Consider the following 24,275-nt stretch of genomic DNA (forward strand, 5'->3'; position numbering starts at 1 on the left):
CAAGTACTTTAGGTATTTTAATTTGTAATATATTCTGATTAAAAAAACTAAATATTTCAATACGTGTATTGTGCGATATTTGTTAATGTTAAAAAGATATCTCTACTTTATGATAAAGAGAAGCCTACTTGAAGTAAAATTGTATCTCAATACGGATGGTTTAGATATTAAACCTTTTAATAAAATGTAATAGAAATCAACGTTTCGACTATCTTAGGTCATCTTAAAATTTTAATACCCATAGCAGCTGTATTGATAATATAGGTATGTATATTGTTTGAAGACTTTTAAATGCGTGTATATTTTTCTTCTTAGAATGCTAACCCTAATACTGCAATAAAAAGCTGATTACCCTTGTTTTACGAGTGGTAATATAATTACTTATTGGTGTCAATGTGAAAATAAATGTTTGATACATTTTATAAACCTGAACAATTATTGAATTAAACGTTGTTCAAAGTCGTCAAATTGTTGAATTACACCTAGTTCGAAATCGTCAGATGTCAAATTCTTGATGACGAGAAACCCACTTAAAATAAACATGTATCTCAGAACTTCTGATATGGGTACTGGTAATGGTTTAAGTATGGGGAATCCCGTGTCACCAGTTCTAGTCACCATTTTTGTGACAGATTGAATCTCAAGCTATCAATTCGGACTGACACCTACCACTATACTGGTACAGGTATGTTGATGATACAATTACTGGATTCACATATACAGAACACAAACTTAGTTTTTTCAATCATGTTAACTCCATACACCCCAACATTAAATTCACCTGTAAACAGGAAACAACTAATCAAATAATATTTCTTAACCTCAAAATCACTAGAACTGATACACAATTCAAAACAGAAATCCACGGAAAAATCACCTACACTGTATTATACATTTTCCCTAAGACTCAGCATATGAAACAAAACAATAACTCAACATATTAAGAAAGCAAATAAACACAACCACAAAACCATGTTCACCCGATAAAATTAACGATGAAATCAACAAAATAAAACAACACTTCATCAACATGAACAAATTTCCTCAAAAAACCGTGGAAAATATTATACGCACACTCCCAGACCAACAACAAACAAACAACAATAAATCCCAAGATACAACAGATTACAAAACCTTGTACTGCTGCATACCATATGTTCCCGACATCAGCGAAAAATAACCAACATCTGGGAAAAATTTAAAATACAATATTCCAGTAAACACCAAATTTATTCAAAAATCAGATTCAAAGTTAAAGTCTTTATTGTATAAAAATTACACTAACAAACACAACACCAACATTGTTTATCAAATACAATGCAACAACTGTCACAACTTCTATACCGGAGAAGCAAGCAGAAAAATGGAAACTCGGTTCAAAAAACAACAGCAACAACAAAAAACACCTTCACACGTTTTTGAACATTGCAAATCAAATAAACCCAACATAACCATAAAAACACCCAGATATTAAGTAGGGAAACAAATATAAAGAAACGCAAAATCAAAGCAGCTCCACTTATACAACAACTAAACCTAAAATTAAACCAATATAAAGGAACGCCTTTATACCTATACTAACATCCAACTGCAGCGCCCCTACAATCCCATACCTGTTTATACTCTCGTCTCTAAAGCACGTGCCCGTCATCGGTCACATTCAAACTCTCTCTTTTTTTAACCTGAAGGTGATCTAGGAAGGTCGAAACGTTGTTCTCTCCTTATCAGTAAAAGTGTTAATACCTATACCAGCTGTTCTGAGATACAAAATGTCAAATTGTTAAATTACACATTGTTTGAAATCGTCAAAATGTCATATTGTTGAAATACACATTGTTTAAATTCATAAAAATGTCACATTGTTAAATTACACACAGTTTGAAATCGTTAAATTGTTGAATTACAATTGTTTAAATTAATCAAAATGTCAAGTTGTTGAATTACACATTGTTTGAAATCGTCAAATTGTTAAATTATACACAGTTTGAAATCGTTAAAATGTTAAATTGTTAAATTACAATTGTTTAAAATAATCAAAATGTGAAATTGCTGAATTACACAGTTTAAAATTTTCAAAATATCAAAATGTTGAATTTCACATTGTTTAATCAAAATGTGAAATTGTTGAATTACACAGTGTTTAAAATCATCAAAATGTCAAATAGAGCTACTAAGTACATATTTTAAAATCAACAAACATCTAATTATTGAATTACACATTGTCTAAATTGAAAATGTAAATTTTTGAATTACAATCCGTTTAAAATCGTCAAAATGTTGAATTGTTGAATAGCACAAGCTTGTGAATTTAATCTTTATAAAAGTTGTTTTGATTTTAATTTTCTACACACGTTGATTTTGAAAATAATATTTATTTATCTTTCTGTCACATAAGGTTTTTATTTTTAGAAATCAGGAAGAGAAAACGATCTTAATTATATGAAATTATTATTTTGCTTAACGGAATTAACTTTTCATTATAATGTTTGGGTTGTAGAACGGTCGGGCCCGGCATGGCCAGGTGGGTTAAGGCGTTCGACACGTAATCTGAGGGTCGCTGGTTCCAAACCCCGTCGCAATAAACATGCTCGCCCTTTCAAGGGTGGGGGCGTGATAATGTGACGGTTAATCCTGCTATTCGTTGGTAAAAAAGTAGCCCGAGAGTTGGCGGTGGGGTGATGACTGCTTCCTTTCCTCTAGTCTTACACTGCTAAATTAGGGATGGCTAGCGTAGATAGCCCTTGTGTAGCTTTGCGCGAATTTAAAAAACAAAACAAACTAGAACGGTCGATAAAACTCTTGTGTCACGACTGATCTATAGAAATCTATAGCCAGTGGTTGTCAACATTTGAAATATAACAAAATGTGATCCAATTTCAAGAAAAATGATTTACTTATGTGAAAGTTTTGTGAAAATTCTGTATGTGATGCAAAAATGGATATTATTTTCAAATCTAGCGTACAGGAATTACTGTAGAACATGTAAACATTTCAAGACAATAAAACCATCGCAGGCCTGTGTTATTTATTGTTTAACCACATGAGGTTCTCGAATATTAAATTAATTTTTCACATGTGGCTCAACTTAAATTACGAAACAATATGAAGTAAACATCATGAGATGTACTTCATGGATTTACTTACTTGAGTTTTAAATTATTTTAGTATTCGCAATATATTTAGTACTTCCATATTTCTATAACTTGGACAAAGTTATAGAATTCAGTTCAAGAATGTGAATTGGTGTGTTTCGAACTTAGGAGTAGGTCTCATGTTCTCTTCTGGTGAACATTAGATAAAACTTAAATTTCGGATGTAAAGGTTTCAAAACAGTGTAGTATGTATTCATGGCTATAATACTTAACAAAGGTTGGATTGTGTCTTTGTGTTTTTCGGAACACAACACTATAAATATTGAAGGCAGTTTGAGAAAAAAGAAGAGGGGACGTTATGAAAATTGTTTAAGTTAATCTAACTAGTTTCAGGAACTCGAGTTTGTACTGACTTGTTGAATGATGTTAGGTTATTTTAAATGATAATAATATATGCAGTATAATGTTGTCACGTTTTTATTTTATATGAATTTCACAAGGAAGAACTCAATGAAAATGTTCATATAGGATGTTATCCGATGACCACAGCTGAAGTGTCCATCTGACAAATATCCTTAATACTAATTACGTGACGAAGATTAACGGTAACAATTATTTAAATACAAAGCAAATTATTAACATGTCAGTATCGAAATAGGCAAGATATTAATTATTTATTAAAACATAAAAAACACGTAGTTCAAGAGGTCAAACGTGTCGGTCTTAGTGGAGAATTTTCTTTTGTTTTATCAATTAGTTAATATTTTGTACGATATTATTTTGATGGGCCAATAATGCGTTTTTTTTACGAATTTGCACAAAATATTTGTTCTTTAATTGCTAATAGCTCTACGGGCTTTGTTACAAACTTGTCGATTGTTCCTTGAAACCACCAAACAATAAATATTTATTATGTAAATACACTGGATTATTCCTTACAGCGGAAGAAAGTGCAGACAAAACTCGTTATAGAAATAAAATATTATTGCGAAACTAAACATTATGAGAAACATCTGCCAGTATCCATGGCTGAAAGTCTTCCATGTCTACAGAGAAGGGATGGGGGTAAATTTCATCAAACTCTAGTCACAAAACTGTTTTAATATTATAAACCCTCATTCATTGAAACGTCTCCCATAGCTGACATTCTATAAAGATGTTTGTTAAGAATTTCAATACAGAGCGTAATGGCATAACTGTAATATTTTGTGTTTTCTCTGTGTTGTTTTATGTTTTCATAAGTGTAACTTTGGAACAGAAATATTACTCACCAAACGTAGCTCGAATTATAACACATTTTGATTCCCTCATCTTAAGAACTGATTACATTACAGAGTTGAGTAGATTTTAACATATAGAACATAACATTAAACACAAATATTTCTTCTGGATATTTTTTCTACTTTAACGGTAAGACTTAATGTTATGCCCGTGGCTTGTTTCTTTTTTTTTTTTTGAATTCCACACAAAGTAACACGAAGATTATCTGCGCTTGCTGTCCCTAATTTAGCAGTGTAAGACTAGAAGGAGGGAAGCTTCTCATCACCGCCAACTCTTGGGCTACTCGTTTGCCAACAAATAGGAGGATTGACCCATCGCTGAAAGGGCGCCCATTTTTGGTGTGACAGGGATACGAACCTACGACCAGCAGGTTACAATTCAAGCGCTTTAACCATCTGGCTATGCGCTTGGCACATTTAACGAATTAATTGAGAGCAAACATTTTGTTCGCTTCGCTTCTTCTTTATGGGTATTTGGGTATGTTAATTTTTGAATACCCAGGAGGGTCAGGTGTACAAGACCTTTTCCTCCATCCCTAACTTTCGTGTCGTCTGCTAGTTAGAATTTGTTGTTGTGTAGACTTTGGACCAGAGTATCCCTAAGTATTCAGGACCTTTTCAGGACAATGTTTATGTATTGTTTTGATTTGCCTTTTTTTATCCATTATTTTAAATTTTAATTTTTTTTAATTTTCAAAAAATGGGTGGTGATGATGATGTTTCATCATGAGAATATATAGGAAAGTTAGGTGTAGTTTAAACTTTAACTCCAGTTCTGTTAGAAACTTTCACCATTTTCCAGATATGTATTTTTAAGGGACAAGAAGTTTTGCTTATGTTGGGTGTTTTACATCTACAATCTATGTTGCTGGTGATAGGACAAATATCAATTCAGGTTATATCTACAGAAATATTGAATACAAATATAAATATTGTATATCAGTTCAGTCATTCAGAATATCATTAGACGTCACAGAACTTTATCACTTTATTTGATGCTGTAGTTTATAAGTTAGATAAACTTATACTAACACTGCACTTAAAACTGTAAAGTATGAAGTCTGAACTGTTTGTTAAAAGACATCTCAACAACTTACTATTTTTTTAAATGTTACAACTCTAATTTTAAGTTGTATGTATGTGGAATCTTCAGCTAAAGACAATATATATGTTTGTGTGTGTATATTTATTATAAACAAGTGAAGCGAACCTTTATTAAATAATTTTGATCACCAGTAGTGTGTTTTCATTCAACTACTAAATCTTGAAGATTCACATATTATGGTTGCTAGTCACTACTTTTAGGTATATTTCACTCTTGAAACCAGACAGTATCATCATCCCACTTGGATAGAAAAGGTAGATAACTAAAAGTTCAAAGCAATATCCATATAAACATGGGAAGTAGATCACTGGCTTTTGTTGTGTATTGTGGCAAATAAATACTTAGTTGCTTTCCTCTGTACCATGTCTAGCAAGCTGTCTATTGTTAAATTTTACTCATCTATAAAGTTCTGTTGTGAAAAATAGGTTGCTTGTCGGGTTTCATACTGTTAATTGTTTTCATAATTGATAGACCTTTATAATTAACAATTGGTTGTGAAAAACAGTTTTTTTACCAGGTTATTTGCTGTTGTACTTTTATACATACTTTAGATACTTGCATTGGTGTATGGTTTGCCCACTGGGTGTTTTGCTGTTGGATTTTATGTTTTTGATAGTTACTTACTGTGTTCAACAGTATGGTCCTACATTTTACACATGCTGTTGACACTTGTTATGTCAACTAGTCTATCAGAGTTGTTTGTTGTTAGGTGTTACATTGTTGCCAGATATTTACTGTACCAAGTGGTTTATTTATTGGGCTGTTGAATTTTATCTAACATTTTGACACTTGCTGTACCAAGTAGTTTGCCTATCAGCCTGTTTGATGCTAGATTTTATTTACATGTTAGATATTTACTGTGCTAAGTAGGTTGTTTACTGGACTGTTTGCTTTTGGGTGTCACATGTTCTTTAGGTATTTGCTTTGCTAGGTAATTAATCAATTGGTTTGATACATTTTATACTATAAGTCGGTATGTTTGCTTAATCAAACAGTTTACCTACCAGGCTATTTGCTGTTCAATTTTACATGTTTGGTAGATATTTGCTGTGTAAAATAGTTTATTTCTTACAAGCTATTTGCTATTAAATTTTTATACACCCAGCAGATCTTTGTAGTTGATCCAGCAGTTTTTTCTAACCTTAAAAGCTAATTATGAATAGTGATTTATACATCTTTTTCTAGTGACATGTTTATGGCCACAGCATAGTGACTGATAGGAGAATTTTGAGTTTTTATTTGTTTTGTCAAGTACAAAATTTCAGCTTGTAGCTCCAGCATCTGTTGTTCAATATGAGATCTAAATATACTTTTGGTTTCAGGAGGACAAAACTTTTCAATTGATATATTATATATTTGACCATGTCCAAGGTCATGTAGATTAATTTATTCTAATCCTGCATGATGGGTAATAAAATTGAACTTGAGTATACATGTGTTCCATGCTTGATATTACTGGTGCACAAAAATATAGCAAACAGAAATGGTAAAAATGGTTTCTTAGATTAATTGACTCTAATCCTGCCTGAAGAAATTTCAAGTGCCATGGCTGTTGAGGATGCCCTCTTGTTATTGGTTACCAAAGATTACTTATTTGTAGCAAAATGTAATATTTAATGTAAGAACCTTCATAAGATGTTTATTGAAAACATTCATCTTGTATTTAATGTACTTTCAACTATTAATTTACTTTGTTTAGGACATGTGGAGATGACAAGCATTATCAAAGTATTTTCTTATGTGGACTGTATTCAGTGGACTAAAGAAGTTATGTTGCTTGCCACTTGCAAACACAACAAGATTAGTCTTTTATGTTAATTCTAATTTTTTGTTATATTTTTGATATATTTCAAAAACTGTATTTTTGACTTCACTGAAGCTAGTGAACCTTATTGATTTTAATTGGTGACTGTATTGTTCATTCACTTATATGAACAAAACTTCAATGTCTTTGTAAAATGTTTTTTAAACAGCTGCTACACAAATTACTATATGCACATAATGAATACATTTTATATATTGAGTGGGACAAATACTATCTCTTTGTATTTTATTTGATACATTAGATAATTGTTTTAACTGAACTAATTCTTTTAACATAGAGATCTAACATAGGGTCCTTAGCCTAACTATTTTTATATGCATGAAGACTGACTGATGGTTAGTTATTACAAAGAGACATATAAAACAACCTAGTAAATTGCTGTTACATAGTGATTTTCATCATCCAGTATTATAAATAATAAGTTCATCATACATAATCAGTTACATATTTCAAAATAAGAAATAGATGTGTTTGAACATTAACATTTTGTATAATTATTCATTTGGTGTTGAAACAAGTCAACCAAGCACCCAGAACTGTAATTTTATGAGATATCTAAAGAATTGTTAAAATCATTTTATGTGTTTATTTTAAAATGTTTTTTAAGTTTCTTATGTTTTAAAATCCTGAATAAACTCATGAATATTCTTTACCACAGAACAGTTTAGGTTTTAGTAATAGAACTGTAATCTAATGTAACAATAAATTTCCTACAATCAATAAGGTGTAATGTATAAACTAGCATTGAAACTTAAAACAGGTATTTAAATATTTAATATAACTACTTTTAATTCTGATAAATAGGTACACTTTTAGTAAACATATTGTATACAAAAGAAATTTAGAATTCTTAAGAAAGTATTTCTAATAAATATTTGTCTTTAAATTTGGTCAGCCTCATGCACATTTTAATTAGACTGAGTACACAACTTTTGGAACCTTCTAAATTATTATAAAAGATATTTATGTCTAAACCTATATTTTATCTGCTGTTTTCTCAACCATAATACCATATGAACTTGGTTTCTTTGACCAACCTTGTAACCACCACAAAGAATGAAATAAGTTAAAGTTACCCTTTTTTTCTTCCTGAATGACTACAGATTGTTGTAGAAGATTATAATCAGGCTTGTATAGTTAACACCCGTTATCATTGAATTCTATCATTTTATCGTTCTTTGAACTGTTTGGCTACTAACCCTGCTTAACAAAATGAGAAACCACTTAGCAAAGACATGACTCAAGCTAAGGTAAACTATTAACATACATAATTCTAGCACAGCCCTTTTGCTTATCCTGGTGAGAAATGGTTTTATTTTGTTTTCTATTGAATTCTTGTTTTTTACATAACTTGCAATGCTCCAGTTTTAGTGCTTAGATGTGGGCCATGTACTTTTGTTTTGGCATTTTAGGTTGATAAAAAGTTACTCATAATTTTGGCATGATTGTGGTTAGCACTTTACTGAATTTCAAATATTCAACTTTAGAACACAAAATATCAACATACACAATGTCCTGTAACTATTATAATTTAACAGCCCTTTGAAATAAACTATAAGTGTTTTAAAATAATGTCCATACCATGTTTAAGGTGAATGCAGTGATATCATCTGTGACTCTGTAGACTGAACAATTCAAAAGTTATCACCACAATGAGATAACATTATACATTATGTAGTAAATTTAAACTTTCTGTTTATGTTGTAAATAATGTTGCAGCAAACATTATTTTTGTGAAAGACAGAATATGATAGATGGGTTTGACTTTATGATTTATATTTCTGTATATCAAGATGACTGGAAGATGTAAGATTGTCTCAATAATATATTTAGCAGAAATTTTTAATTTTTATTAAACATAAGGAGCTCAGATAGGGCTTGAGAATGTTTAAATGAACAATTGTGATCAAACCAATGTCATGTGATACATAGAAGGAAAGGTTAAGTGTTTATTTAAATACTTCCTTTTGAAATTGAGAAATTAAATATTCTGTAATATTAAAATTTAACTTATTAACTAATGTTTTGACACCACATTTATTAACATAAATTGATAATAATGTTTTTAATTAAACTTTGAATGTAACTATGTAAAACCTCATGATATGTGAAATCCACATTTACACATAGGCTTAAAAACTGTTATAAATATATTATTATTATATTAAGTATTAAGAGGAATGTTACAAATACGCACATTAAACTAAAAATAGTCATTTTAAATAATGAGTAGGACTGTAACTTTCATGTAACAACCTAGCTATAGTCTATCTTAGTTTGTATTATGTACATCAAGTCTAAATTCAGTGTAAAAACTAAATTAAAAGAGTATTAATCATGCATTATATATTGAAGTTAAAATTTTTATATCTTGATGTTTATTCGACATAAAAGGCAATCAAAATAAAACTTATCACTTTAACATTATTGTGTTGTATTAAAATATCTACTTTTGTATCATGTAGGTGAATATGTACTTTTCACAGCCCTTTACAGTGTTATGTGTTCAAAATTTGGATAATTTATGGTATTATCAATGGATATAAAAGTGTGATGTCAAAACATAGTTAATAAATGAAATATGAACAATATACAAGTTTTAAGTTCTTATTCTCATAAAGAAATATTTAAAAAAATAAAGAAATATTACTTTTCGTATCTACTTTTATTTTGTGTATCACAGTTCTTTTGTTAGTTTGTAATAACCACCAAAGAACTTTTATAAAATTGATTGTAGCATATCTACATCTCTCAAATCAGAAACAGAATACATCTGAAATTTCTAACGTTCTACATAGAAATATTAAAGGTGGTAAATGAATAGGAGGAGTGGTTTTATCATGACTTAAGATTTCTACCTTTATATAAAGTAGTTGTGACAGTTTTTCTTGTATTGCTGATAAAGTTCAATAAAACTTTCTTATTTTTCACATTTGCAGTTATCATGGTAATTATCACATCATCCTGAATATTTAAAATACATTGATTTCAATATTAAAGAAAGAGACCCAGTAGGAATCTTGTGTGTTTATTAATGAACACAAGCTGACAATTGTCTTGTTTAATTGTATATTGCAGGTAGTTGTATCTGTTGTGAGAATATATTATCATCTTGTAATGTTTTACATTTATTATTTACCCTTGAAACATGTTACTGGAGTGATTACATTAAACATTTGTAAACACATGAATATTTCAAATTTTGTTAAAAGGTTATAGATCCAATCTCTGAGAAATTGTTGTCATCACCACCCACTGCCATCTCTTGGGCCACTCTTTTACCAACGAATAGTGGGATTGATCGTCACATTATAACGCCCCCACGGCTGGGAGGGCGAGTATGTTTGGCGACGGGATGCGAACCCGCGACCCTCAGATTACGAAGTCGCGACGCCTTACGCAGCTAGGCCATGCCAGGCCCAGTTGAGGAAGAACAGAATGTATCAGAACTACATGTAATTTATAGCACAATGTCGTGTGATGCCACCTAAACTGTGTTGTGCATGTTCTGGCACATTACTAGCTGTCTTTCCTCTAGTCTTACACTGCTAAATTAGGGACGGATTGCACAGGTAGCCCTCGAGTAGCTTTGTGCAAAATTCAAAAACAAACATACAATCACCTACTGCAGCTAGTAAAGTGCTGTCAATGTCAGCCTTGTATATATTGACCAACTCTTTAATTTGGTCACATTGTTGTGCTGTAGGTTTTGACCGTTCTGTGGTAGATCCTGATGGTAGTTGACACATGAAGTTTATAAGGAGAGTTTTGTGACTGGACAGACGGCCACATATTTGTTAAAGAAAGTGATCAACAAATGGTACAAATATACGAAAGTACTTCTCAGGGCTAGTGGTTTGTGGGTTAGAACGGTACATCTGTCTTTTAGCCTGCCTTAGCATTATGATGTCAATTTGAAGCTCACTACACAGAGTTTGAGCCTCACAGAAAATGTTGATAAATTCATTCACAGTATTATTCCTGAGTGAACGGATTAAATCTTCCACTATTTCTGCGTGATGCATCGCAGCACCTAAATTAATGTTCTGTTGCTGCAGTAAGTTTCACAGAGGTAAACTAAAGGAAACCAATTTAGCAATGGTAAGTAGAGTGATAATGAATTCTGGCTGTGTTATAGAACACAACAATTGATTGGCTTGCGTGGCAGAATCTCTGTCTTGCCAACCTGATATGGTCTCAAGGGCATCTGCAACTGCATGGGTTAATTCTAGAAAGACAATGACTGAGTCATGCCTCTCAACTCACCGGGTGGGGCAGAGACCTTTCAAACATTTTTTTTCGATTCTATTGCTTTATTCTCCACCGAAAGAGCCAAAACGTGCTTTCGTTTGGGTGTACTGAGAAAGTTTTCAATGCTAGAAATTACTCCCATGCAATTTCGTACAGGAACTTCTTTACAAGCATCAGAAATTGTCAAATTTAGGGAATGGGCACTGCAGTGTACATAGGGTGCAAGTGGGAATTTATCAGTTATGTGTCTCTGGACACCATTGAATTTCCCACTCATAGAGGCAGCACCGTCGTACCCTTGTACTCGCAGGTAAGCCATGTCAAAACCATATTTTGTCAGATTGGTTATGATAACATCAGCCACGTTTCTGCCTGTCACATCATAAACAGGTATAAATTGCAAAAAATCTTCTCTCATTGCAATAGAGTTGTCATTGGCATGCAAATATCTAACACACAACGAAAACTGTTCAATGCCTGAAATATCTGTTGTTTCATCAGCTAATATTAAGAAACACTTTGCAGCATTAACCCTGTTAACCAAAGCATCAAGAACATGAGTATTACAGGCATTGATGATTTCATTTTGAATTTGAGGACTCAGATACGAAGCATTCCTCTTTGTACTCTTAAGGCGGAAAATTGCCCGAAAATTCCCATCATTATTGATGGGGTCCTCATCAGTTTCACCAACAAACATTGGACCAGAATGATATTTTCCCCTTAAAGCTAAACCCTGTCTCCCACACAGCAATACAATATCAAAAATAAGCATTAAATATTGCCGATTCTGTTCAATTTCTTGCTTGTAAGTTGCATCAAGCTGCAAGTGCAAAGATGAACTTGTATTTGCGACCTGTAGAAAATTGTTAGCTTTTTCTTTGCTGACTTGGTGGTACTGTTTCAATTCATGTGCCTTGAAATATTGAACAGTCTTCTTTCAGTTTGTGTATGGAAATATCACTAGTTGTCCCAATTTCTGGCTTTCAACACCAGCACCATCAGGAGCAAAAAGACAGCAGTACTTGCAGAAAGCACCCTTTGCATGTTGACTGTAGAGTAGACATATCCACTGTGAAAGCAACGATGCTGAAAACGCAGCTTTCTTGGATCACACTGGGGGAAAACCTAATCACTCCCTGCCTTCCAGGCATTCTCAAGGAGGCATTGTTTGGTTTCAGTGTTTATCTAAAAGAGACAGAAAGACATAGTTCTAATTAAGTCATTTCACACATAGGAAAGTTTGTTATGAAAGTACAACAAACTAAAAAAGAAAGATTTAGAGCTGTACTTCACAGAGCAGGCCTAATATCGCGTGACTGTAGGCCTACAATCACTAGCAGCAATGAATATTCAGTCTAAAACTCATAAGAGTGTTTGCACGATTTTTAATACAAAATTAATGTAATGAGGAGTCGACTTACCTGTTTACCAATGCTGATATCATCAGAAATGTAATTTCCAATGTCCCAGACTGGACCTGAGGTAGTAGTGGCAGCACTGGTAGAAGGCCACGGTGATGACTCTGACAATTCAGTTAACAATTCTGATTCAACCTAATTGGCTGCAGCAGAGTTTTCAGGTTCAGCCTCACAAATGGGTTTAAAGAACCAGTGCAGTGTCTTTTACTTTTTCAGCCTTGACATAGTGAATGACTGTTTATCGCAACTTCTGTTTGTCAACGTCACATTCACAGTACCATGATGCTGCCAGCCTGCCACGAAGCCACCCACTGTTTATTTGTGAAGTTAATTTTGAAATCCAGAGAATCTCAACATACACTGTCCTTGATATTTGGATCCAGATTATATACACTATACATATATTTTGCACTCTCCTGAGTGACTCCATATTTTATATGTTGATGACAGGACTGTGGGCTTACTTTGCTGGGCCTAATAGCTTTAAGTTATACATTATATATATAGGCCTATATATTTATTTATGATTAGAAAAATAAGACAAACACCTCAGTTTCCATTCTGAAATTTGCCAAAAAGGTGGTCTCAGAATGTATAATTCAAGCTTTTCTTTTATGTTTTTATTAAAAAGATTATTGGAAGGCATGCTCCCTGACCCCCTAGCATGGCTTCGCGCCTGCAGCACTTGCATCAAGCACTCAAACTAACCCCTCCCAATGACCATTTCTGGATACACCCCTGCGTGATTTTATATTAAGCAATTAGCATATATAATGGTGCGCGATACGACTGTACGAGTACATTATGGTACTGACAGAAATTGTTAAACTAGTTTCCATGATGTTAGTATGAAAAAAGTTATTAACATTCTTTTAGAGAGGAAAAACTGCCACTATGTATTTTAAGGAATCTGGTTGATTTAGTAAAGTATAGTCCTGCTGCGAACAATAGGGTTGTGATTCTGAAGTTGTTAAATGTAACTTTTTTACTTGCTGCAGTGTATGTTGATAAAAAGGCATGATATCAAATGAAAAACATTTTAGCTATTAAAAAAGTGCAACCACAAATATAATTAAGCGTATGTCTCAAAAGACTTATGTCACAATTGTAGGTCAGTTTGGTAACTACACTTATAGCGTTGATAAGATTATTTGTTTGTTTGTTTGTTTATGCATTTTGCTCAAAGCTACACGAGGGCTATCTGCACTATCTGTTCCTAATTTAGCAGTGTAAGACTTAAGGGAAGGTAACTAATCATCACCACCCACTGCCAACACCTGGGCTATTCTTTTACCAACGAATAGTGGGATTGACCGTACTTTATAACACTCTCACGGCTGAAAGGGCGAGCATGTTTGGTGTGGCGCGGATTCGAACCCTCGACCCTTGGATGACGTTGATAAAAATATTACAGCAAATATTCATTCACTAGTTAGCTCGACCGCATGCTTCTCTTTAACCATCCTAATGCCACAAAGTTCAACATTTAGTCCACTTATGAACTTGGTTTGGTTGGTTTTTTGGAATTTCGCACAAAGCTCCTCGAGGGCTATCTGTGCTAGCCGTCCCTAATTTAGCAGTGTAAGACTAGAGGGAAAGCAGCTAGTCATCACCACCCACCGCTAACTCTTGGGCTACTCTTTTACCAACGAATAGTGGGATTGACCGTCACATTATAACGCCCCCACGGCTGGGAGGGCGAGCATGTTTATACGCGACTGGCGAACCCGCGACCCTCAGATTACGAAGCGCTGACATAAAAAGACATAAAAGCTCTGAAAATGAAAAGAATGGTAACTAGTTTGAGTCAGGTTGAAAGCTACCTACTAGTGGGTTACCAGGATGGAACTGTTTGCTTGTTCAGTTGTAAAGGCAAAAAGTTAGTATGGTTTGTTTTGTTATGATTATTAAATTTGAAGTTAGAAAACACTTGAAAGACTCAAGTGTTTTTTTAGTAGAATAACTACAATAGTTAGTTTTATCAGTGTTTATACTGTTTCAGAAAGTAGCTGGATTATTGATTCAATAATGATTTTTATGAGATGGTAATCCATGTCTTCACACACACATAAATGTTGTTCCTCTCTTGCATCTCCTATGAGGTTTTCATGACAGTAGACTTGAACTTACTCGTATGAACTGCACTGTTGCATTATGGTGTCATCGTGCAAAAACAGTCCTTCAGCAGTAGGAAAACAACACAACCTTCATGTTCAATAACTCCTCCAATGCACTTGTAATAACTTCATTCTTAGCACTGCATTGAACAGATATGTAATTTTTTTCTCTCATTTGCACTTAATTTGATGAGTGAAACTTTTGTTTTATGGTATTTATATTTATTATTTTTGTTTTTATACACTTGCAGTATTACATAACAAGACTAAAGATTGAATACCTTTTCCCATGCCAGTTATACTGGGGTTCTCACTAGTCAAAAAACACACTTCTCATGGGCATTGTGGTTGAACTTTAACATACGTGGCAACTGATGGAGGTTTCTACTTTTGTATATATTACTTTGAAACAAGATAAAACCATAGGCTAAACATGAATGGATAGAAAAATTATTTTCTATCTAAGTCAATGTTAAATAAATATTATTTGCATAAAAAGTTGTGTATGATCTCTGAGAAGTGACTAGTGATGGTATCACAGAAAGGATTTTAATGTGAAGTTTACAAACTTAGGAACAAGCCTCAAACCTGGGATTTTGTTGTTTTCTTGAATTTTATTTTATAATGATTTTGTTCAATATAACTTCCTTTGTGTACATGTTTCAAAACTACAGGAATATTCTTACTTGAGAAGATGTAAGAATAAGTTAAAGTGGTTTTGCTAGTGCAATATATTCAAGTGAAAGAATAGTTTCGTATATATTTATTTGCACACAATAAATTTTTTATTACTAAAACAACCCATACTAATACAGGAATGGCTCAGGTATTGAAACTAAATTAAAACTGTTAGAGAGAAACTTGACTGTTGTTCTTTATTCATCTTGTACATGTGAATGAAACTTACTGTAGGTTTTCTAGTGCTCAGATCCTTTATCCATTTTCATCTTGATAGAATTGTGAATCTTAAGAAATTACTATACATAAATAAAGCACCTGTAAAAGTATCTCGTGTTGTTTATTGAATGGTACCATCAGACGTCTTTGGATAGTATCAGATGGATTTAATTTGTACACTGGATCTTAAACCTTTATTAGAATATCATAATTAAATTATATTTTGAAAAGAAAATTTACATTCATTAAAAGTTTACCTTTAGTCAGTATACACATATAAAATTCACAAGAACTTTTAAAACTGAAAATGTGATCCAACCAGTAATGTTATCATATGCTATCAAATTATTTCTTTATCTTCTATTTTAGTTTTAATTTATTGACCACTACTTACTATATAGGCAAGAAAAAAATATTAAATTAATACTTACCAATGCTTGTGGAATTTTATAAATTAATCAAGCCATCAGAACTAGGGAAAAAAGAATTACATATTTATTTTTGTTAACCTGTAACAAATATTAAAACTTACTCTGTATCATACACACATATATATATATATATATATATATATATGTAAGGTTTGTAAGTGTTGAATTAAAAAACAAACACACATGTGTTTCATTTCCTTTGAACATGAAAAGAAAGGTGAATATTTTTCACAGGTATATGCTTTGGTTTCACCATGGTTATTTATAGCATCTAGATAACCAGCTTTAAAATATGTTGATGTTGTTATTACCATTTAATGACTAATTATCCAGCATGGTTAAGTGATTAGGGTGCTTGACTTGCAATCTGAGGGTTGTGAGTTTGAATCCCCATCCCACCAAATATGCTCACCCTTTCAGCAATGGATGTGTTACAATGTGACTTCAGTCACACTATTTATTGGTGAAAAAGTAGCCTAAGAGTTGGCAGTGGATGGTGATGACTAGTGCGCCTTCCCTGTAGTTTTCCACTGCTAAATTAGGGATGGCTAGTGGAGATAGCCCTTGTGAAAAACAAACTGTCCAGTTACACATTGGTCATAGTTAATCCAGGGTTGATGATAATGGGAAATATAGGGTGTCTCAAAATGCATATACCAAAAGGAAAGTTGAATAATATTTGTATTATTTAAGATAACAACAAAATTCAAAACAAAATGTCTTCTAAATGCTTGTAATTTTATTTTATTTAATTAATAAACTTGTACACATCACTCATCATTAGTTACAATCAATCTAATTTTGTGTTCACATTCTCAGAACACATTTTCTAACACAGTTGTAGGGATGAATACAACAGCATCATGGATACGAAATTTCATTTTCTCAAGATCCATTGGTTTATTGTGGTAGACATTTGTTTCCAAAGTTAAGCTGGAGGAATGCTTCAAGTGTTATAACTTTAATCAAAAACAGAGTTTAGTTCTGAAACTTGTAATAAAATACATTCGTAAATAATGTAAGTAACAAGAATATTAATTAACTTAGAAAACTTAGAAGTCTTCAGAAATTTATTTTTTTCAGTTTTGTTCTTATCCCAAGTAATTAAAAATCTATTTAACATTATTTTTGGTGCATTCATATCAGGATGCCCTGTATATGTGAACTTGACCTAACAGGTGTTATGGCCATATGGTAATATGGAGGTATGGAATACTCTATCTTTCATACTTCTCTTAAAAGGTGATGTGGTTGGTGAGGATCTGTAAACCTTGTTTTTGAACAGTCTTTAAATGACTACCACTTAGATTGGATCACATCCTGCAGTTTGAAGGATAATTTTTTGGTAAGTGCAGAACAAGTTTCTTTTGCTTTGGTTTAGATTGCCTATATTTTTATGAATAGGATAACCTAGTTAAAACTTGCCTCTTTTTGATATGTGTACTTACTTCTAAACATTTGATTAATTGTTATCTTTTTAATGTATGTTATCACTTATAAACAGTTGGTTAATTGTTATATTTGTAATGTGTATTATCACTTATAAACGTTTGGTTAATTGTTATCTTTTTAATATGTATTATCACTTATAAACATTTTGTTAATTATTTTTATAATGTGTATTATCACTCATAAACATTTGGTTGATTGTTATCTTTTTAATATGTATTATCCCTTATAAACAGTTGGTTAATTGTTATCTTTTTAATGTGTGTTATCACTTGTAAATATTTGGTTAATTGTTATCTTTTTAATGTGTGTTATCAGTTATAAACATTTGGTTGATTGTTATCTTTTTAATATGTATTATCACTTATAAACATTTCGTTAATTATTTTTAAAATGTGTATTATCACTTATAAACATTTGGTTAAGTGTGTTATCACTAATAACCAACTGTTTAAGTGATATTGCTTAAAATGTGTAGCAAAAGTGAAGAACTTTGAAATTTAAAAATACACAACCAAACACGTTTCTACCTTTGAATAGAATGGAAAATATTTTTTTCTCTATGTATTAATTATAACATTAAAGGACAACGAGAAAATGTTTGATACATCTGGACTGTTTTATCTACTAAACTGAACTAGAACCTTAAAAAAGATTCAAACTCAAAGCTAGCCATTATCATTCAAATATATTTTAAGCTTTCCCTTAAACTTGCTTAAATTAATTGCACTCATATCTGAAAGTAGTACTTCTCCTCTGATGTCCTTTCCAACTATTCAATATTCATACTGAAGTAAAGACCTCTTCTATATGTGGCCTGATCAGTGACCTGTGGAATGACATTATAACCTTTTTATATATGTATTTATAATTTATATAGATACAGTCTAAAACCCTATTTTCCTTGCCGTTAGCAACAGCACATTGTTTGGATGGCTTAAAAAAATTAATGATCAATAAGGAAGACACTGAGATTTTTTTCTTCTGTAGAACTTTTAATGTTAAATTAAATTTCAGCTTGTGATACACCACATGTAATACATTGCATTTATTAGAATTAGAAACAAGGTGCAATTTCTTTGCCCAGCTCACTAACTAATCCAAATTTTTTTGTAAAGCAACAGCATCCTTTTCACAGTCAACAACACCCAAAACTTTAATAATGTCAGTAAATTTAAAATATCCATAGATTATTTGTTCATCTATGTCACTAAATTAAATAAAAAAAACAACAACAAATGTGCTAACACTGAGCTTTGACGTTCCCTACTTGTGACATTATTCTGGTTTGACCTAGCTGTATTTATAACAACAATTTGCTTTCCTCTGTCTAGCCAGCTTTCTATCTAATGAGCCAACCTATTCCACACAGCTTCTGAGATAACATTTTTCAACAACCATTTTATGTGGCACTTTGTCAGATCCTTTCTGAAAAAACAGATACACCATCTTACCCTTACCTACATAAAAAGTAACCTCTTCATATAGTGTTAAAAAGTTATTAAGGCAAGTTATTAAAGTGCTGAGTATTCAACAACAGTTTTAAGGGACTTTCCAAAGCATCTTTTATCACCACTGACGTACGACGAATAGACTCATAATGAATAATTACTGGAACAATTTCTATTACCTCCATTGAAAAGGGTAGTGACATTAGCCAACTTGAAATCTTATATTCAAGGATTTACAAAGATTTAAAGCAAATGGCTCACATGATCATGACTTAATCTCTTTCAAAACTCTTGAAGAAGCATTATCTGTATCCAGGAGCTTTATCATTCTTTAAACTTCCAAATGTATTCTTAACAAGCTTATAATTAATGTGATCATTCTAATTCATCCCTTGTTTCCATCTAGAAACTGCTTAGTTTGAAAAACACTGATTAAATCTTTATTAATAAAAACTAAAGGATAACGTGTAATGTAATTTTTTTCCTTCTAAATACTTTGTCACTGTTTGAAAGATGCCTGAGCCATATAAGCCATTTCTGGTTCCATTATGTTGCTTTGGGGAAATGATTTGAGAAAGTTGGTGAATTTTTAGATATATATATATATGCATTTAATGTTTTAATTCACCCTTCTTTTCAAATTTTATTTTCAAGGCTCCTAGACCTGGCATGGCCTGGTGGTTAGGGTGCTCAGCTCGTAATCTACAGGTTGAGACTTCAAGTCATGTTACTAAAGAGATAGACTCTTTTGTGGGCCTGGTACCAAATATATCTATGGTTCCCTATTTGAATGTGTTCTCTTTTTACAATTTATTCAGATAATATTGAAATAATTCATGTTTTAAGTCATTAAAATTTAAAAATTTTGGTAAGCTGCACTTCATGCTGGGATCTTGTTTTCCGGTCAGTATAATACAAGCAGTCATGAAGTCTTTATTTTTCTTTCTTCAAAATCCATTGTGTATATAAAAAAAAAGAGTGTGTCTGAGATGTAGTTATAGTATAACTTTAACTGCATAAAGTGCTCTAGAAAAACAGTGTGATTCAAAAATGTATGCTTTTTAAATACTCTTTCAAAAAATGTATTAAATTCTTCAAATTTACATACTGTCCATGAAAATACGTATTAAATTGTGCACTTAAAAAAACTTGAAGACACTTTGTGATTGGCTCCTTCCAAGAGTTGGGAACTATCACCATTGTTTATATATCCCCTACTGGTATCTCTGCTCTCCAATAAATCCTTTGTATTGAAATGTATTGAAGGCATTAAACTGTTTTTACTTCTGTTTAATAGTAACCCTTGAAGTATTTACTTAGAAACTTTTGTGAATATTTCAAAGGAAGATTTAGTTTTTTCTATACCTTACATCAGAACGAGAGAAGTATTAGTTACAAAAGAGAAATATATATGTGTGTGCATGGATGCATAAGTATGTTTTAACTTGCATGTGTAAATGTATCTTCAGAATTATTATCAGTTGAGTTACAGTTTCTAGATAGGATTCACTTGTATTGTGACACATTGTTTCTTGAGTTGTGGCTGTTAGGTTGGATTCACTTGTGCACATTATGACCCATTGTTAGTGAAATTGTGATTTTTAGGTAGAATTCACTTGTGTCCATTATGACCCATTGTTATTTGAGTTGATAAAGTAATTATGTATGATTTAATTCAAATACAATGAGTTGTAACTGATCTACTTAAAAGTTATCTTACCATGTGTAACACATTACTTGATAAATGTCATTATTTCAATCCATGTTAAAGCTCTTACAGTAACATTTGTTTTATTTTACTAACTACTAAATGTTCCATAACATAAACCTTGTCTCAGTTGTTCAACAGTAAGTTTACAAACTTAGTGCTAAAACTTGGGGTTTGATTTTCCAAAATGGACAGAGTGGAGATAGCCTATTGTTTAACTTTGCAGTAAAACAAAATTATATTATTGAAATCATGTATAGTCTATAATTTATTTATTTCTGCTAAACTTTTTTTTTTTTTTTGGTATGAACCTGGGACAGTCACTTTTGACTGTTCAGATGGCTTCAGTTACACAAAACCTGATATGATTAAATAAAAAATGACAGCATAGATATTCACAATCATGGCTTAAAGTTGAATTTAGAACATAAAAATCATCATTTTATTATATTTATAATGTGGACTTGTGTTTATCTAGATACAGACAGGCAGATATATAAGCTATAACTCAAATGCAAATATATAAATAAATCTGTTTCTCAGGGAGGTTACATCTTTGCTGGATGTGTAGATGGTTCATCAGCATTATGGAATATAAATGGAAATTTGATTACCAGTCTACCTGCGTTATATTCCCACAAAAGCTACCCAGCTTTTACCCTGCAGAAAGGTAAATTGTATTCATTCTTCTAAGTTTGTTTTTGTTATGATTTCTACTTTCCTAAGGTTTAATAATGTCATACAATGACAAATGTGCCAATAATATATTTATAACAATTGAAGATTTAGTATTAACTTCTGGTTACAGCAAGTTAGAGAAGTTCTTCTCTACTTAGAGAAGAACTAAAATCTAAAAATAAACCTGGATTAAATGAGCATAGCTAATCAAATATACTTGATTTATATTATTGCTTATAAAGATTACAATGCATTGGTTCACCAGTTTGGTGCTTTACTGTTAAAGGAGAGATGATTGATTCGGAGAAAACTTTAAATCATAAAAAATGTGTGTGTACAAATTGCCTGGATATTATATGAATAACACTGAGAAGATACAGTGGTTATCTTATGGTCATCAGATACAATTAGTGACTGTTGAGCTTGTTAGTTAATGTGAATTTTTCCATTTAACCTCTAGGTATCTTTCATATTTTGTGTTGTTCAGTTCGTAGCAAAGTGGTATCTTCTCCCACATATTCTAAATCACATTTGATTTTTATAATTATTTGATAATAAACGTCTTGAAACCATCAATGATAACTTCCTATGCATGATGTGCCACGAATTAACAAACACCCACAAAAAAGACCATAGGTAGTTGAATAAAACTTGCAATTACTCTGTGTTACCTGGGATGGCATAAGCCTAAGAAGCCACATCAGTTAAATTAACTGTGATTACAAACACTTACTTTATATACCATGAATGATGTATATTGGATATTAATCGTTTTTCTAAATGGTTTTTATAGGAATGTTCTCTTAAGATCCCTAGTATTTTGGTGATATCCATGCAGTAGTTACATTAAAAATTACATATATTGGTAGTCCCATACTATGTTATTTCATACTTATTTCCAGTAGAAGTAATAAGAGAAACAGTGTATTTTGTAGAAGTCTGCTTTGATTCATAATGACGAGAAACTCACTTTAAGTAAAAATGAATTTATTGCCTTCTTGTTTAGGTGTTAACAATTTTACTAGAATAAAGCAGAAAACAACATTTTGACCTTCTTAGGTCATCTTCATGTTGTTCTGTTTTCTTTTTGTAAAATTGTTAATACCTATACCAGTTGTCCTGGGATACAGCCTGCTATAATGTTTTGTTTTAGTATTTTGTTTCCCAAACTCTAGAAGGAAGTTGTTAAAATATTATGAACCTGTATATTCCTCAGCAGTTTTGTTATTATATGCTATCACATCAGGTTTACTCTTGTATTTATCTTCCTTTAAATGAGAATGAAAACTTGGGCAAAGAAAGTCGATTCAGGGGCCTGATTGCAACAGAAGAAGAAGATTGTTCTATTACAATCAGAAAACCTTTTGCAGTAAGTATTTGTAAACATCTATTGTTATTAATGGCATGACAAGTGCATGGTGTAAAAGCTATTCTTTTTATTTTCTCAAATCATATAACAGTAGAGTATAAGCACAAGCTAAATTATTCTTGTGGAAAGAGGGTTGTGGTATATTAAATAAAACATATTTTTTAAATTTCAAAACTACAGTTATGATCCTTTTTGAGATTTGATATTTATACACCCACCCAAACACTTATAAAACATAATTATATGTGTTTGTGTATATATACATTTTGTGTCTCTATCCATTGTCAGACTACTACTAGTTCAATAGCCCAATCTCAGACTTTGTGGAATGGTAGCTTGTAACTTTTTAATAAGGGTTTATAACTCCCTCCACCCCCCAAAATTGATGTTATTGAACACTTGTTATCTTTGAGGGAAATTAATGTTAACTACATTCGTAGGGAGTGCCACATCTTTACACACGAAAAAACAAATGTATAGCACAATATATAGAGTGTTGGGGAAGGCACAGAATGTCTTATATTTCAAAGAGTGTGCTAGCACTCTTAATGGTAGAAAGGAATGAAAAAAAAATGGATACCACTATTGCAATAATACGTGAGCTCAAATGAAGTTTCTAATCCAACACCCATCATAAAGCCGATATGAAAAATACATTTCTTGAGTTATGACCACTTTCTGTTTTAACCCATGACCTTTCAACTTTGTCGCATAAGACACATTTGAAGCCAATGACCACAGATTAATTAAGCATGTGAAACACTGTGGAGAGACAAAAGTTGAGTGTTGAAAGCATGTAACAGAAATCACACCTCCCATAAATATTTATACCATTACCTCATATATATTGAGTTCTTAAAGCCAGTACAAAACGTTTGATCAGTTAATAATGATTAGTGTAATAATATTTATTAAATATTATTGTGTGAAAGTTAGGATTTTTGTTATTTATCATAAACTCACCAACACATTATTTTAATCCCATAAATTGAATGAAAAAGGATATCTCAGCTTGTTAAATATAAAAAAAAATTACCTGATACATTTTATCTTTTACTCTTTATTTATCAATGTATTTTAGAGTTGTTATTTGTTACATAATGTAAGGATGATAAGAGCTGTTTCTTTCTTGAATGATACTTAATATCTTGATGTATGTTGCAAACCAGTTCATGTGTCATACTGTAGTTGATTCACATTA

The 24,275-nt window shown here is 31.8% G+C and overlaps 1 protein-coding gene across 6 annotated transcripts in view; it reads left to right on the forward strand.

Annotated features, from left to right (window-relative positions):
* Nucleotides 1–24,275, forward strand: part of LOC143238456 (epithelial sodium channel subunit gamma-like) — a 146,311-nt gene that overhangs the window by 38,404 nt on the left and 83,632 nt on the right. For all 6 annotated transcript variants that reach the window (XM_076478706.1, XM_076478707.1, XM_076478708.1 and 3 more), the window contains one exon: nucleotides 17,662–17,764. The gene's annotated coding sequence lies outside the window, so the exon portion shown is untranslated. The remainder of the gene's footprint in view (nucleotides 1–17,661; nucleotides 17,765–24,275) is intronic.

Source organism: Tachypleus tridentatus, chromosome 13, assembly GCF_004210375.1.
Source record: "Tachypleus tridentatus isolate NWPU-2018 chromosome 13, ASM421037v1, whole genome shotgun sequence".
Lineage (NCBI taxonomy): Eukaryota > Metazoa > Arthropoda > Merostomata > Xiphosura > Limulidae > Tachypleus > Tachypleus tridentatus.